The sequence below is a fragment of the Aegilops tauschii genome, chromosome 6 (assembly GCF_002575655.3).
Source record: "Aegilops tauschii subsp. strangulata cultivar AL8/78 chromosome 6, Aet v6.0, whole genome shotgun sequence".
Lineage (NCBI taxonomy): Eukaryota > Viridiplantae > Streptophyta > Magnoliopsida > Poales > Poaceae > Aegilops > Aegilops tauschii.
The window spans coordinates 459,500,421-459,516,465 of NC_053040.3; positions in this window are offsets into that span (position 1 = coordinate 459,500,421).

A 16,045-nucleotide genomic window follows, 5' to 3' on the forward strand; every position below is an offset into this window, starting at 1 on the left:
CTTGCGGACCCACAGGACGTTCTAAAGTCTTTGTACATTACTTGGGTAAATGATTCATCCTACTGATTGATCCGTTATGAACTTGCTTTGTAGTACCTCTGTCCCAAATTATAAGAAGTTTTTTGTATTACCAAAAACATCTTATAATTTGGGACAGAGGAACAAAGTTTTCTAACACTCACCTATAATCACTTTTCTCACAAAACTAGGTAGCACACACAATCTTAGCAGATACGTACAGAGTAAGCCACACTGTCGCATCAGTAGAGATGCCTTCAATTAAAAAGAACCACACAATTTTATTCCAAATGTCTTAAAATTAAGAATTTATCTTTTTCACAAAAGGTATCATCATTGTTTAAATACCAAAGAGGCCAATAGCAGAAGTACAAATTGGTATGTTCCCTATAGAGCATAATGTGCAGGTTTGGAAATATAGCTAAATTTAATACCAAAAATGTAATTTACCGAATCAAATGTGTGTGTATTTTTGTTTAAGAAAAAACTTGACTGTACATCCACTTACATGTGTGATTTTATAGTTTTACTTCAAAATTTCCTATCAGTCCGATCTTAAACTTTAACCTGCTTGGGTATCTACAGAGAAGAGCATCTCATTAATTATCTTCTTTAAAAGCCTATATGTAAAATCACTTGGTGTGCCCGAAACATATTGGAACCAATATGGAACAACAAAAGCTTCGACACATTCCTTTGAGTGTCAATTGTCCATTTCTCACCTTTTATCAGGCCTAATATTTTGATGAGCACAAGTTCAGTTCATATTCTTTTTATTAGTGTGATTACATCGTTGAAAATCAAATTTTACACAATCCTTTTGGACAAAGTATTAATACACATTTGATAACTTTGCGGTTTCTTTGAACTTTGTGTTATATCTTAACTACACACATTTGTATGTTTAATTCCTCCTTTTATGTCTTGCTCAATTAGTTTACAAGATGGTATTTTCTTCACTGTTTAACTTCCCCCAAGACTAACTTTTTTTCTCTCCTGAAACCAAGGGATCGTTGCCAAGTTTTATTAGCAGAAAAACAAGTGAATGTCAATACATCAAGGGCCGAGCCCACTTGAACATCGGTACAACATGGGTTAAGTCCATTGATGACACAGTGAACACAAGAAAAGCATGACAACCATACAAGCACAATCCAATGGGAAGCTTGCTCCTATGGGAGCAACAAACACGTGGAAGGTCCGCTATGGTGAAAGAACACGCACTCCATAGAAGCCGCAAATGCTATTGGACTAACTTTTGTTAAGTCACTATGTTTATATAGTGAGGCGTAACAATTGATATTTTAGAAAGAATTGCATGGTTCACTTTTGTATATTTCTAGACTATTAATTATTGTTCTAAAAAATTGTTAACCTACAACTATTCCATAGAGCTTATGAAATTTATTTAGCATACAAAAAATAGTTTATAGTGTACTTCTCAGTATGCATTACCATCAAGCGTAATGGCATGGAGGGGCACGAGCAAAGTGGGGAACAAAATGATAAGTTCAGTCGCGTTCTTATTGATTTTAGTCCTTCAAAACGCCCTGAACACCTACTTTTCAAGGAACAACTTTTGCTAAATGAATACATATGATGGTACTCATTTAATCATTTTGTTGCACTATAAAGTATATGCATCGAGCGGGCCACTCTGCTAGTTCATTCAAAGATAATGTCTTGCGAACACTGCGTTGCTACAATACGAGGCCCCTCCAGGACGTCTCCAAAATACCGCTCGGGTGTGCGGTGCTCCTTGCCCTCGCATGGCCCCTCGGTCACAATCTTGATGGCGTCCATCTTCGCCCACCAGACCTTGACGCGGGCAAAGGCCATACGCGCGCCCTCAATGCAGACGGACCGCTTGACGGCGTCCAGCCAAGGACAGGCATCCACCAGCCGCTTCACGAGGCCGAAGTAACTGCCGGGTATAGCTTCGGCTGGCCACAGTCGGATTATTAAATCCTTCATGGCTAGTTCGGCCATCCTGTGCAGCTCGACCAGGTGTTTTAGCTGATCGCTGAAGGGCACCGGATGTTCTGGCGCAAGATATTGCGACCAGAACAGCTTCTCCGTGGAGCTCCCTTCTTTGGCTCGGAAGAACTCCACGACGTCGGACACACTGCGTGGCAGATCAGCAAAAGCCCCTGGAGAACTCCGAATCCGGGTTAGTAAAAGATACTTCCTCTTCACATTCTTGCTTTGCATACTAAATGCCTTACCCGCCGTGATCTTCCTGGCCTCCTGGATCTCTTGGAGGGCACACTAGGCCTCATTCCGGGCCGTCTCCGCGCTCTGACGAGCCTTGGCGAGTTCGGTCTCTTGAGCCGACGCATCGCGCTCCAAGGTCTCGCACTTCCTCACCGCGTCCTGGAGCTCTTGCTGGACCTCGTTGACCCGGGCCTTGAGCTTCTTACGGGCGGCCTGCTCCTTGACAGCCTTCCCCTCGGCTTCGGCCAGGGCCTTTTTCAGGGCCTCGACCTCGGTCGTCGCTCCTATACATATCATGACACTTTGATCAATATATATCATTTTACTCTTTTCGAATATATAACGGGTTATTACATACCTTGATTCTCCTGGAGTTGCCTCCTCACCTGGCCGAGTTCCTCCTCGGCCTGCTCCAGTCTCTGCTTCAGTCCGGAGACTTCGGCAGTATGCGAGGCCGCGGCCAGCAGCGACGCCTGCGTATTCATTTCAGACATATTTAGTTAGTTTCCTGCAATAGGGGATTGATCCTCTGTTCGGCTCTTCTTTCCGAACACCAAACAGTGTCTCAGGGGCTACTGTCTGTATTGGGATCTTATCTTTTTTGCGTTGCTTACCTCAAAACCTCTCAGCAGGCTTCGGTTAGTCCGCTCTTGGCGGACTGAACCCTTTAAATTACCGTGCCCATAAGAACACAGTGCTCATCCACAATGGAAGCGCCTCGCAGCGCTTCCAGCAGATTATCCGGTGCCCCTGGTTGGACAGGGGTCACCAGCGGAATAGGCATACCCCCTTCTCTCGAGGGAGGTTGCGTGCCGGATTCCAGAGCCGCATCGGTCTCCGGAATCGAGTCCGGCTGAGGGTCGAACTGAATACGGCCCTCATCACCAGTCTCCATGGGGATTGGCTCCCCCTGGTGTCCGGCGACGGGGGTTTCGCCTTCTGGCGCCTCCTGAACCTCTCCCCGGCCTGGGAAAGTCCTTTGGGACAGCACCTCGGCGCCGCCCTTGGTCTTGGGGGAGTGAGCGGTCGACGACGACTCGCTGGCCAGCGCCTTTGAATCCAACGAACCTCCTGACGAGGATCGCTGGGAGCTGTCGTGGGCCGGACTGCAATAGCATAATTAACCATGTCAATACAATGAAGAGGAGAGGCTGGATTTATGGGTATGTATGAGTCTTAGCACTTACAATGCAACCCGAGGATTAGTGCGGGGGCGTCGCTCCGGACTGTTGTCGACATCCCATGCGGAGTTATCCGCGAGGGAGCCCTTCCCCTTCTTGGGCGTCTCCGCCTCCAGGTTCGTGGAGGCCACCCTCTTCTTCTTTCCCTCATCAGGGGGAGGGTTGTTCTCCTCCTCCTCCTCCTCGTCGTCCTCAGCGGCGAAGGAAAGGGTCACTTCATCTTCGGACGTCACGTCCGAAGCACCCTTGCGACGGGGGCCATCTTTGCCCCCCTTGGCCTTCTTCTTGGCCTTCTTTTCCGGCGGCCTATAGGGAGCCAGAACCAGCATCTTCGCCAGGAGCGGGATGACTGGCTCTTCGGGCAGCGGAGCCGAACTATGGATCCGCTCAGCTCTCTCTGTCCACACCTGAAAAAATACAGCAAAAGTTAGGCATCCTCCTTGAACAAACAAGTAGAAGGTACGCCTTAAGAAAAGGAGAACTTACCTCATTGGCGGGATGGATGTGATCGTGCCCACGGTCCGAATCTACGACCGGCGGCTTCTCGTTGCCCTTGAAGAGCAACTTCCAGGCATCTTCGTGAGTAGTCCCGAAGAGCCCTCCCAGGGTCTAGTGCTTCTCCGGATCGAATTCCCATAAAGGGAAGCTTCGGCTTTGGCAGGGGAGAATCCGGCGAACCAGCATCACCTGGATCACGTCGACGAGCTTGATGTTTTTATCCACCATACTCTGAATTCGCGTTTGCAGCGCTATCAGCTCGTCTGACGCCGACCAGTTGGGGCCCTTCTCCTTCCAGGAGGTGAGCCGCATTGGAGCTCCGGCCTTAAATTCGGGAGCCGCCGCCCAAGTGGCGCCGCGTGGCTCTGTGATGTAGAACCACTGCTTCTGCAAATCCTTGACAGTCTCAACAAAAGTGCCTGTGGGCCAAGTGACGTTGGGCATCTTGCTCACCATGGCGCCTCCGCACTCCGCGTGCTGACCGTCCACCACCTTCAGCTTCACGTTGAAGACCTTGAGCCATAGGCCAAAGTGGGAATGGATGCAGAGGAAGGCCTCACACACGACAATGAATGCCGAGATGTTGAGGAAGGAGTTCAGGGCTAGATCATGGAAATCTAGCCCGTAATAGTACATCAGTCCGCTGACGAAGGGGTGAAGTGGAAACCCCAATCCGCGGACGAAGTGAGGGAGGAAAACTACCCTCTCAATAGGCTTCGGGGTGGGGATGACTTGCCCCTTGGAGGGCAGACGGTGGGCGATTCCTTTCGCCAGCTACCCGGCCGCCCGAAGTTGGGTGATGTCCTTCTCCTTGACGGAGGAGACAATCCACTTGCCCTGGCCTCCGGATCCGGACATGATTGAGTGCTTCCTTGAGATGGAGAAGATGGGAACTTGGGCGCTGGAGCTCGAGAATGGAAGGACGGAGAGGAAGAGGAGGCGTGGGTTAAGAAAGGGGATTCTTATCTCCTTATAAAGGCAATGAATATTGAGCGCTTCCCCACTCGCCTGTTCCCAAGGGCTGTGTAAACGGCACAGTTGGGTTACCCACGCCCGTATTGATGAGAATCCCGCAATAAGGGGACACGATCTCTGCTTCGACAAGACGTGCCAATGGCAACCGCGTCTCGAAATGTGGAGCGGCAGACGAAAAACGGTTCGAAATTATGATCGGGCAGATGTGATGTCATGTTGCAAAAAGTTGTCCGCGGATTGGACTCGTGGAATATTATATTATGTGCGGTTGTGTGTGGTATGTGTGTTACAGGTCCGGACACGACCATTACGTCTGAAGACTATCTTGGAGTTCGGAAGGAGGAACCCGCCTTGCAATGTTGAAAACAGATCTACGCGCCGGATACCTTGTCATTGAAGCCAGGTTCAGGGGCTACTGAGGGAGTCCTGGACTAAGGGGTCCTCGGGTGTCCGGCCTGTTAGCCATGGGCCGGACTGATGGGCTGTGAAGATACAAAGACCAAAGACTCTACCCGTGTCCGGATGGGACTCTCCTTGGCGTGGAAGGCAAGCTTGGCGATCAACTGTGTAGATTCCTTTCTTTGTAACCGCCCTTGTGTAACCCTAGATCCTCCCGGTGTCTATATAAACCGAGGAGTCGGTCCGGAGGACGGGAGATATACTCATTACCGTAGTCATACAGGTTAGACTTCTAGGGTTTAGCCATTACGATCTCGTGGTAGATCAACTCTTGTAATACTCATATTCATCAAGATCAATCAAGCAGGAAGTAGGGTATTACCTCCATAGGGAGGGCCCGAACCTGGGTAAACATAGTGTCCCCTGTCTCCTGTTACCATCGACCTTAGACGCATAGTTCGGGACCCCCTACCAGAGATCCGCCAGTTTTGACACCGACACCCCTCTCGACCCCTCGGTGATCCTCGACCCTCGACTCTCGACCCCTCGACGACCCTCAACCCCTCAGCGACCCTCGACCCTCTACCCTAGTTCCCGACCCTCGACTGCTCGGCGATCCTCGACCCTCGTTCCCGATAAAAAATAAGAAGAGGAAGAAGAAAAAAAAAGAGGAGAAGAAGAAGGAATAGAGGAGAAGAAGAAAAAAGAGAAGAAGGAAAAAAAAGAGGAGAAGAAGAAAAAATAGAATAATAATATTCTATTTTTTCTTCTTCTCCTCTATTCCTTTTTCTTCTCCTCTTTTTTTCTTCTTCTTCCTCTTCTTATTTTTTTCTCCTCTTCTTCCTATCCTCTTCTTCTCTTCTTCTTCTCCTTCTTCCTCTTCTTATTTTCCCTTTTCCTCTCCTTCTTTTTCTGCCTTCTTCCTTCTTCCTCTTTTCCATACATATAAAAAGTTTAAAAAAAGTTCTCTTCCATCTCATCTCATCTCCACAAAACATCTATCTATCACATCTAAAAAACAAAGCGCATTTAAAAATTTAAAACATCATGCATATTAGAATTGAAAAAATACATACATACATACAAAAAATACATCTAAAAAAATACATACATACATACAAAAAATACATCTAAAAATACATATATCTAAAAAATACATACATACATATATGAACATCTAAAAACATGTAAAAACATCTACAAACATGTAACAAAAAAGCATATATAAAAAAAGCAACGCGGCGGCGGCAGCGGGGCAGGGCAGGGGTGCGGTGCTCACAGAGGGAGGCGTCGGGGCATGGGCAGGGGGCACGGCGGGCGGCGTCAAGGCGCGCAGGGGCGCACGGCGTGCAGCGTCGGGCCGGGCGGGCAAAAGCGCACGACGGGCGGCGTTGGGGCTGGCAGGGGCGCGGGGAGCGGCGCCGATGTCGAGGCAGAGGCCGGCGGCGGCAACGACGGCGAGGTGGAGCAGCCTGACGGCGTCGGCGACGACGCGGTGGAGCAGCCTGATGGCGTCGGGGCAGAGCTCGGCGGCGACGGCAACGAGGAGCAGCTGTGGGCGTCGGGGCGGAGAAAGAAGTGATTTTTACAGAAACTGTTAAGTGCTTTCTTATATACACGAAGCATTGGTCCCGGTTCGTGGCACCAACCGGGACCAATGCACCCCTTTAGTCCGGGTTGGTGCCACCAATTGGGACCAAAGGTCTCTTTCCAGCAGCCCAAAGGGCGGGAAACAAGGACCTTGGGTCCCGGTTGGTGGCACCAACCGGGACGAAAGGGGGGCATCGGTCCTGGTTGGTACCACGAACCGGTACCAATGCACCCCTTTCGTCCCGGTTGGTGCCACCAGCAGGGACCAAAGGCCTTGTGCTGCCCGCGGCCAAAAGTTTAGTCCCACCTCGCTAGTTGATAGGGGTTCGGAGTGGTTTATAAGCCCCACTGCAGCTGCCCTCTCGAGCTCCTCTCAAATGCAGGCTTACGGGCCTAATCTCACACTGATGTCTACTATGCAACCTTCTTCTTGTAGACGTTGTTGGGCCTCCAAGTGCAGAGGTTTGTAGGACAGTAGCAAATTTCCCTCAAGTGGATGACCTAAGGTTTATCAATCCGTGGGAGGCGTAGGATGAAGATGGTCTCTCTCAAGCAACCCTGCAACCAAATAACAAAGAGTCTCTTGTGTCCCCAACACACCCAATACAATGGTAAATTGTATAGGTTCACTAGTTTGGCGAAGAGATGGTGATACAAGTGCAATATGGATGGTAGATATAGGTTTTTGTAATCTGAAAATATAAAAAACAGCAAGGTAACTAATGATAAAAGTGAGCGTAAACGGTATTGCAATGCTAGGAAACAAGGCCTAGGGTTCATACTTTCACTAGTGCAAGTTCTCTCAACAATAATAACATAATTGGATCATATAGCTATCCCTCAACATGCAACAAAGAGTCACTCCAAAGTCACTAATAGCGGAGAACAAACGAAGAGATTATGGTAGGGTACGAAACCACCTCAAAGTTATTCTTCGGATCGATCTATTCAAGAGTTCGTACTAGAATAACACCTTAAGACACAAATCAACCAAAACCCTAATGTCACCTAGATACTCCAATGTCACCTCAAGTATCCGTGGGCATGATTATACGATATGCATCACACAATCTCAGATTCATCTATTCAACCAACACAAAGAACTTCAAAGAGTGCCCCAAAGTTTCTACCGGAGAGTCAAGACGAAAACGTGTGCCAACCCCTATGCATAGGTTCATGGGCGGAACCCGCAAGTTGATCACCAAAACATACATCAAGTGGATCAATAGAATACCCCATTGTCACCACGGGTATCCCACGCAAGACATACATCAAGTGTTCTCAAATCCTTAAAGACTCAATCCGATAAGATAACTCAAAAGGGGAAACTCAATCCATTACAAGAGAGTAGAGGGGGAGAAACATCATAAGATCCAACTACAATAGCAAAGCTCGCGATACATCAAGATCGTATCACCTCAAGAACACGAGAGAGAGAGAGAGATCAAACACATAGCTACTGGTACATACCCTCAGCCCCGAGGGTGAACTACTCCCTCCTCGTCATGGAGAGCGCCGGGATGATGAAGATGGCCACCGGTGAGGGATTCCCCCCTCCGGCAGGGTGCCGGAACAGGGTCCCGATTGGTTTTTGGTGGCTACAGAGGCTTGCGGCGGCGGAACTCCCGATCTATTTTGTTCCCCGAAGGTTTTAGGGTATATGGAGATATATAGGCGAAAGAAGTCGGTAAGGGGGGCCACGAGGGTGGAGGGCGCGCCCCCCTGCCTCGTGCTCTCCTCTTTGATCTCCTGACGTGCACTCCAAGTCTCCTATATTGCTTTCTTTCCAAAAATAACTTTTCCGAAGGTTTCATTCCGTTTGGACTCCGTTTGATATTCCTTTTCCGCGAAACACTGAAACAAGGGAAAAAACAGGAACTGGCACTGGGCTCTGGGTCAATAGGTTAGTCCCAAAAATCATATAAAAGTTCTTAGTAAAGCCCATTAATCATCCAAAACAGAATATAATATAGCATGAAGCAATAAAAAATTATAGATACGTTGGAGACGTATCACACAATAGGCTGCCCGTGGGCCTACTGGGCCTTCTGCGGGTCTGAATCCTGGCCCATGGTTGGGTTTCTAGTCGTATTCAGACCGTGGTGGCCTAGTAGGTGGCATTTTTTTTTATTTTTTCTAGTTTTTTTGCTTTATTTATTTTATTTTGTTTCTACATACAGCAAAATACTTACTGTTTTCAGTGATTCTTTTTGCTTTTAGGTAATAAAAATTATAAACTTTCTGTTAGTGCCATTAGTTTTCCAATTTGAATATTTTAAATTTGATTTTTTTTTAATTTGTGTGAATCACTTGTTTGTGAATAACTTTACTATAAAAATAGATTTTTGAGTGATTATTTTTCCTGCTATTTAATATTACTGTGTTTTATCATTATATCCAATATGGTAATTTTTAGGTTATTTGAAATGTTTGTTTTAATCAAAAATAGATTTTGTTATTTTATTTTGCTATTAAAGTTTCAAACAAAAAAATCTTTATGAAAATTCTTTTTGCTATTAATGTTTTGAACAAAAAATACTTTGATAATTTTAGTTGCATAAATTTTATATAATTTTAGTTTCAAAAATACTAGAGGTTTATAAAAGCTTTTTAGTTGATTCCTTTTGCTATTAGAGTTTCATTATAGTTTTCTAGTTCATTCTTTTTGCTGTTAGAGTTTCATTAAAGTTTTCTAGTTCATTCTTTTAGTTCATTATTTTTGCTATTAGAGTTTCATAAAAAATTTCTAGTTCATTCTTTTTTATATTAGTTCATTCTTTGAGCTAAATGACCCTGAAATTGAAAAGCACTTCAAATGAACTCTGAAGAGGTTGAAAATTGGCATGGTATCATCATTTCACCCACATAGCATGTGCTAAAAAGTTGAGAGGGTTACGGCAAAACTGGATGCATTTCCTGTAGAAAATGGACAATCTCTTTCGAAGTATCAGGGTTTCGGATGAAAACTCATCTGTTACAAAGGGATTTCATTTTTTTTGAACTTATTAGAACTCCAGACTTTTGTGTGTTCAAAATGAACCATTCAAAGCCACATCATCAATTTTCAACCCTTTCTGACTTCATCCGGTATTTTTCATGCATTTACTGATTTTTAAAGCTAAATTACCTTGAAATTGAAAAGCACTTCAAATGAACTCTGAAGAGGTTGAAAGTTGGCAGGGTATCATCATTTCACCCACATAGCATGTGCTAAAAAGTTGAGAGGGTTATGCCAAAAACTGGATGCACTTCGTGTACAAAATGGACAATCTCTTTCGAAGTATCAGGGTTTCAGACGAAAACTCATCTGTTACAAAGGGATTTCATTTTTTAACTTATTTGAACTCCAGACTTTTTGTGTGTTCAAAATGAACCATTCAAATCCACATCATCAATTTTCAACCCTTTCTGACTTCATCTGGTATTTTTCATGCATTTACTGTTATTTGTAAGCTAACTGACACTGAAATTTTAAAGCACTACATATGAACTCTGAAAAGGTTGAAAGTTGGCAGGGTATCATCATTTCATCCACATATCATGTGCTAAAAAGTTGAGAGGGTTACAGCAAAAATTGGATGCACTTCGTGTACAAAACGGATAATCTCTTTCAAAGTATCAGGGTTTCATACGGAAACTCGTCTATTACAAAACGCATTTCATTTCTTCACATGTAACTTCAGTGATATTCTAGATCAAAGGCATCATCATAATAGTTGTGGAGAGAAAGTCTTCACTTTTTCTTCGCTTGTGTCCTATGCTTATTGCGTCGTAACCATGGATATTCTTCATCGTTTAACAGGGTGCTTGGGTCAGCCTTGACTTTGAAGGGAGGAATTTCATGAAACTTTTCACAATCTTCAGACATGTCTGTCTTGCCCTCCAATCCCACGATGTCTCTTTTTCCTGAAAGAACTATGTGACGCTTTGGCTCATCGTATGATGTATTTGCTTCCTTATCTTTTTCTCGGTTTGGTGGACATGTCCTTCACATAGAAAACCCGCGCCACATCATTAGCTAGGACGAATGGTTCATCTGTGTACCCAAGATTGTTCGGATCCACTGTTGTCATTCCGTACTGTGGGTCTACATGTACCCCGCCTCCTGACAGATTGACCCATTTGCACTGAAACAAAGGGACCTTAAAATCATGTTTGTAGTCAAGTTCCCATATGTCCACTATGTAACCATAATATGTGTCCTTTCCCCTCTTGGTTGCTGCATCAAAGCGGACACCGTTGTTTTGGTTGGTGCTCTTTTGATCTTGGGTGATCATGTAAAATGTATTCCCATTTATCCCGTACCCTTTGTAAGTCAATACAGTCGAAGATGGTCCCCTGGCCAACGAGTACAGCTCATCAGAAACAGTGTTGTCACCCCTGAGACGTGTTTGCAACCAACTGCCGAAATTCCTGATGTGTCCACATGTAATCCAGTCGTCACACTGCTCCGGGTGTTTGGAGTGCAGAATGTTCTTGTGTTCATCGACATACGGGGTCACTAAGGTAGAGTTCTGTAGAACTGTGTAGTGTGCTTGAGACCAAGAATGCCCGTCCCTATATATTATTGAGTCCCCTCCTAGCGTGCCTTTTCCAGTCAGTCTCCCCTCGTACCGCGATTGAGGGAGACCAATCTTCTTAAGGTCAGGAATGAAGTCAACACAAAACCCAATGACATCCTCTATTTGATGGCCCATGGAGATGCTTCCTTCTGGCCTAGCGCGGTTACGGACATATCTCTTTAGGACTCCCATGAACCTCTCAAAGGGGAACATATTGTGTAGAAATACAGGGCCCAGAACGACAATCTCGTTGACTAGATGAACTAGGACGTGCGTCATGATATTGAAGAAGGATGGTGGGAACACCAGCTCGAAACTGACAAGACATTGCGCCACATCAGTCCTTAACCTTGGTAGGATTTCTGGATCGATCACCTTCTGAGAGAGTGCATTGAGGAATGAACATAGCTTCACAATAGCTAATCGAACGTTTTCCAGTAGAATCCCCCTCAATGCAACCGGAAGCAGTTGCGTCATAATCACGTGGCAGTCATGAGACTTAAGGTTCTGGAACTTTTTCTCTGGCATATTTATTATTCCCTTTATAATCGACGAGAAGCCAGACGGGACCTTCATACTGAGCAGGCATTCAAAGAAGATTTCCTTCTCTTCTTTGGTAAGAGCATAGCTGGCAGGACCTTCATACTGCTTTGGAGGCATGCCGTCTTTTTCGTGCACACGTTGCTGGTCCTCCTGTGCCTCCGGTGTATCTTTTGTCTTCCCATACACGCCCAAGAAGCCTAGCAGGTTCACGCAAAGGTTCTTCGTCACGTGCATCACGTCGATTGAATAGCGGACCTCTAGGTCTTTCCAGTAGGGTAGGTCCCAAAATATAGATTTCTTCTTCCACATGGGTGCACGTCCCTCAGCGTCATTCGGAACAGATAGTCCGCCGGGACCCTTTCCAAAGATTACCTGTAAATCATTAACCATAGCAAGTATGTGATCACCGGTACGGATGCCGGGCTTCTTCCGGTGATCTGCCTCGCCTTTGAAATGCTTTCCTTTCTTTCGACATTGATGGTTGGTCGGAAGAAATCGACGATGCCCCGGGTACACATTCTTCCTGCATTTGTCCAGGTATATACTTTCGGTGTCATCTAAACAGTGCGTGCATGCGTGGTATCCCTTGTTTGTCTGTCCTGAAAGGTTACTGAGAGCAGGCCAATCATTGATGGTTACAAACAACAATGCATGTAGGTCAAATTCCTCCTGTTTGTGCTCATCCCACACGCGTACACCGTTTCCATTCCACGGTTGTAAAGGTTCTTCAACTAATGGCCTTAGGTACACATCAATGTCGTTGCCGGGTTGCTTAGGGCCTTGGATGAGAACTGGCATCATAATGAACTTCCGCTTCATGCACAACCAAGGAGGAAGGTTATAGATACATAAAGTCAAGGGCCAGGTGTTGTGGTTGCTGCTCTGCTCTCCAAAAGAATTAATGTCATCCGCGCTTAAACCAAACCATACGTTCCTTGCGTCACCTGCAAACTCCTCCAGTACTTTCTCTCGATTTTTCTCCACTGCGACCCGTCAGCGGGTGCTCTCAACTTCCCGTCTTTCTTACGGTCCTCTCTGTGCCATCGCATCAACTTGGCATGCTCTTTGTTTCTGAACAGACGTTTCAACCGTGGTATTATAGGAGCATACCACATCACCTTGGCAGGAACCCTCTTCCTGGGGCGCTCGCCGTCAACATCACCAGGGTCATCTCGTCTGATCTTATACCGCAATGCACCGCATACCGGGCATGCGTTCAAATCCTCATACGCACCGCAGTAGAGGATGCAGTCATTAGGGCATGCATGTATCTTCCGCACCTCCAATCCTAGAGGGCATACAACCTTCTTTGCTGCGTACGTACTGTCGGGCAGTTCGTTATCCTTTGGAAGCTTCTTCTTCAATATTTTCAGTAGCTTCTCAAATCCTTTGTCAGGTACACCATTCTCTGCCTTCCACTACAACAATTCTAGTACGATACTGAGCTTTGTGTTGCCATCTTTGCAATTGGGGTACAACCCTTTTTTGTGATCCTCTAACATGCGATCGAACTTCAGCTTCTCCTTTTGACTTTCGCACTGTCTCTTTGCATCAACAATGACCCGGCGAAGATCATCATTCGGGCACATCGTCCGGTTCCTCTTGATCTTCAGCTTCCCCCGTTCAGCATCACCGTATTCAGGGGGCACATAGTTGTCATCATCCTCTTCTTCTTCACTGTCTTCCATCATAACCCCTCTTTCTCCGTGCTTGGTTAAAATATTATAGTGTGGCATGAAACCCTTATAAAGCAGGTGGGTGTGAAGGGTTTTCGAGTCAGAGTAAGACCTCATATTCCCACAGCTAGGGCATGGACAACACATAAAACCATTCTGCTTGTTTGCCTCAGCCATTGCGAGAAAAGTATGCAGGCCCTCAATGTACTCGGAGGTGCGTCTGTTACCGTACATCCATTGCCGGCTCATCTGCATGCATTATATATAATTAAGTGTGTCAAAAACCATTACAGAACATCGTGAATAGATAAGTGACCAAATTAATAGAAGTTCATCATCACATTAAAACCAAAGTACATACATAGTTCTCCACAGCATCTAATTAAACCATACATTGAAACTATGTAAAACATTTCAATGCAACAACAAAAGCGATCATAATCGCAACCAAGGTAACAATTGATCCAATGGCATAATGATATCAAGCCTCGCTATGAATGGCATATTTTCTAATCTTTCTAATCTTCAAGCGCATTGCATCCATCTTGATTTTGTGATCATCGACGACATCCGCAACATGCAACTTCAATATCATCTTCTCCTCCTCATTTTTTTTATTTTTCCTTCAAGTAATTGTTTTCTTCTTCAACTAAATTTAACCTCTCGACAATAGGGTCGGTTGGAATTTCCAGTTCACATACCTCCTAGATAAAAAAATCTATATCACGTTGGTCGACATAATTGTCATAAACAAAAAAATGAACCAAATAGTTATAGAAGATAATATATACCACATCCGAATCATAGACAGGACGAGGGCCGACGGAGGCGGATACCGAAACCATCGCACTATATAATAACAAACAATAATAGAAGTACGAAAATTACACAAGTATCTATCAAAATCATACAAGTAAGAACTTTTTTCTTTTAGAAAGAAGATAAGATCAAGAGGCTCACCATGGTGGTGCCGGCGACGAGATCGGCGCGGGCGATCGACGGCAGTGAGGACGGGGACGGGACAGGACGGACCGCCAAACCTAGACAAATCTCGAGGAAAATGGAGCTTGCACAAGGAGCTTCAAGAGGAGAAAGCTTAAGTATGGCTCGGGCATTTCATGGAACACCTCATGTGCATAGGAGGTGAGCTAGAGCACCACAAAGAGCTCCCCTCGCCAGCCAGAAAAATAGAGCAGTGGAGTGCTCTCCTCACGGGCGAGGTATATATAGGCATCTCATTGATCCAGACACAAACTGGGACCAATGGTTGGTCCCGGTTCGAACCGGGACCAAAGGGTCCAGACGAACCAGGACAAATGCCTCACGAGGCCCGGCCGGCCCCCTGGCCTCACGAACCGGGACCGTTGCCCCCATGGGTCCCGGTTCGTGACTGGACCAGGACTAATGGGCTAGCCTGGCCTGGATCAAAACCCTGTTTTCTACTAGTGCAGGTATGTTGGCCTGCAACCGTGGCGCCGTGATTCACCGGGGTCAAATCCCCTCGTCGTACTGCTGCCGCTGTGGCACAAGCCAATCCATGCCGCATCCTTGTCCAGTTCCCTGGAGTCTCTACTACATCTCCATGGTATCTCCATGCCTCCATGGACGGCTTTCTGCCCCAGATCGCTGGTCACTGGCGGCACGGCTCCTCTAATGACCACGGGGACGGAATCCAGCAACCACGTTGTGCTATTGCTTCAAGGTCGACGATGGCTAGGAGGCAAGCATAGGGAGAAACGTGGCGAACAGCCCAATGGATATGGAGGCGTCGCACATGAAAGGCAAAAGTTCTCCGTGGAGGCGATGCTGGAAAGGAGATGCCAGGATTGCAGCTAGGGTTGGGGGTTTACCGGATGGACTGATGCGTGGCCCGCTATCCCACGCCGTCAGCGCCGTTGCCGCGCTCCAGGATTGGGAATATCTTGTTGTCTCTCATACTCTCTTATTCCTACATGTACTTATCATTTATGTAGGAGGATGTACAGATTGACTTAAACATTGATTTAGAGAAAAACCAAGAACACGAGCTAAGGCAATTTCATAGTATATACATGTCAGTTGTTTAAATAAGCATCAAATGTCATTCGTAGAGTATTCATTGGCAACGAAAATACCGAGGACCATAGATAAAACTTCAACTTGCAATATTTAGAACTTCTTTGTGTTCTAAACACCCATGACTTTCCTGCAATGGTCATGTCCAGTGAATTTTGCTCCGCCTGCACATTTTAAACAAAGAGGTATGACTTATTACACTATTACAATTTAAAACAACCATGAGAGGATCCCTATCGAATTATCAAGATGTAAAATATGTGTCTATGAGAAATCTAATGAATTTTAAAAAGATACACCAATGAGACTGAGGATGTCTCACAAATAATGATCA